Raw genomic sequence first — 1903 nt, 5'->3', positions numbered from 1 at the left:
GCTCTGAGTCTCCAGGACCTCTTTATACAGGTTTACTAGCAGGGGTCAGGGCTGTCCCTTGTGCTTCTGTAATGCATTGATAATGGGAAGAGACGCCAGAGAGACGGCCTTTGTCCAGCAATCTGACAGCAGCATTGACTCTTCAATAGTGGCTTTAGCTCCAACACAGCCCAGCAGCCCTGTGGACGTCTGGACATGCATGTACAAGAACTGTACATTTTGTTCTTTCATTTTATTAATGTATTTATTTTCTCTTTGCTATATCTGTAAATGCTTTGGCAACACTTGTGTAAACTTGTCATGTCAATAATGCTTGTTTTGAATTTGAGTGTGTCTGTATGTATGTGTGTGTGTGTGTGTGAGTGAGAGTGTGTGTGAGTGAGTGTTAGAGAGAGAGAGGGTCAGTATGTGTGATAGAGATTGTGTTGAGTTGTGAAATTCACACTGAGTCCTTACTGGCAGTGTGAGCTCAGAGGGGCAGTATATAAGCACACAGACCCTCAGTGCGGCACTCACACTCGACCGCTTCAGACCAGACCCACCGCCAGCGAACTCTCTCTGCGTTTCTCTCCAGGTGAAGTGTCTCAATTTGAGCTTGTATTTTATCTCTGTTAGAACATGTATTTGTATTTCTCTCTCTCTGTCTGTCATAGTTTTTCTCTATATGGCTCTCTGAGTTTGTTAAAGCACACTTCACAGGAACAGTAACCGTCTCTCTCATCTCTCCTTCCCTCTCTCTCTCTCTCCCTTCCTCTCTCTCTGTCCTGTCTCCCCAGGTGAAGATGTTGATGTCAGTGCTGTGTGTGTTGGCTGTGCTGGCGATCGGCCCCGGCCAGAGCCAGCCCTGCGTCAACCGAGTACCTATAGGTCAATACAATACATTCATCGACAGGCACGTACTGGACTTTCCCAGGAACACAAACAAACAGGAATGGAAACGCTTCTTAGTTTCCAGACGACTCTGTGGCCGATTCCCAACCCAGACCTTCATTGCCTCGTCTCGGGAGGACGTCAACAACGTTTGCAGGGGAGGAGGAAGGAGATACTCGGAGAACACCAATGAGAACCTGTGTGTGAGCACTAAGATGTTCCCAGTGTACACCGTACGGAGCAGCAACAGGCTCAATGTGTGTCTTGTCACCAGTGTCAATCATATCCAGAGCTACATCACACTGGGCTGCGACAACATTGACAACCACTGCCGGCCCGACCACTTGCAGAGCACCACCAACCAGCCCAACCCGGCGAACCCACCCTGCCAGTGATTCAGCAATAATGATCGATGATTTCCTGTGAGATCTTATGCTTAAAACTGTATCTGTGGTTTTAACTATCTCTGCCTTTACGCTGTGTGTCAGTTTCCTGAGAACTGCATCTCTCACTCTGACAACCCCCCGCTGTCTGTGTCCTGCGTCACAAAAAGTATAAAAAATATATAAAATAAAGTATTTTGCAGAGCAGCTGGTGTTGTGGGAGAGTGTTGTGTAACCAAGGACTGTATAGCACACACGGCCGGGGGGGGGCACTAGAGTGTATAAATAAAAATATTGAGTTCATGGAGAGGAAAATAGTAGACATTTTAATTACTGTATATAAGCTTGAAATTGCTTGAAATTTGGCTCCCCAAAAGTCTATACCCTAATCCATGAGTAGGATGAATAGCAGGGGATTCGTGTTCAGGTGTGAGGTTATGATCACTAATACACAGCCCAGTACACATACACGTGGGATTTCTTATATATATATCTCTGGTCAAAGTTATCTCGTATTAACGCAATCTTATCTCATATTTCGCAGTCACGTGTCCCCTGGTTTGGTATTTACACAATCGCACACATTGGCACTTCAGAACTTGAGCTCCACTAGTCCCAGAAGCAAAATACACTGACAACAAAACACAAGG

General features: G+C 45.9%; 1 long non-coding RNA gene across 1 annotated transcript; it reads left to right on the top strand.

Annotated features, from left to right (window-relative positions):
• The first annotated feature begins 476 nt into the window (after positions 1-476).
• LOC136768014 (uncharacterized) lies at positions 477-1460 on the top strand. The gene is made up of 2 exons (XR_010821934.1): positions 477-574; positions 777-1460. It is a non-coding gene; the product is annotated as an uncharacterized LOC136768014 (long non-coding RNA).
• Positions 1461-1903: the final 443 nt, after the last annotated feature.

Source organism: Amia ocellicauda, chromosome 14 (genome assembly GCF_036373705.1).
Source record: "Amia ocellicauda isolate fAmiCal2 chromosome 14, fAmiCal2.hap1, whole genome shotgun sequence".
NCBI classification, from domain to species: domain Eukaryota; kingdom Metazoa; phylum Chordata; class Actinopteri; order Amiiformes; family Amiidae; genus Amia; species Amia ocellicauda.
Note: the sequence above shows the minus strand (reverse complement) of the source record. Positions and strands in the feature narration are given on the sequence as shown.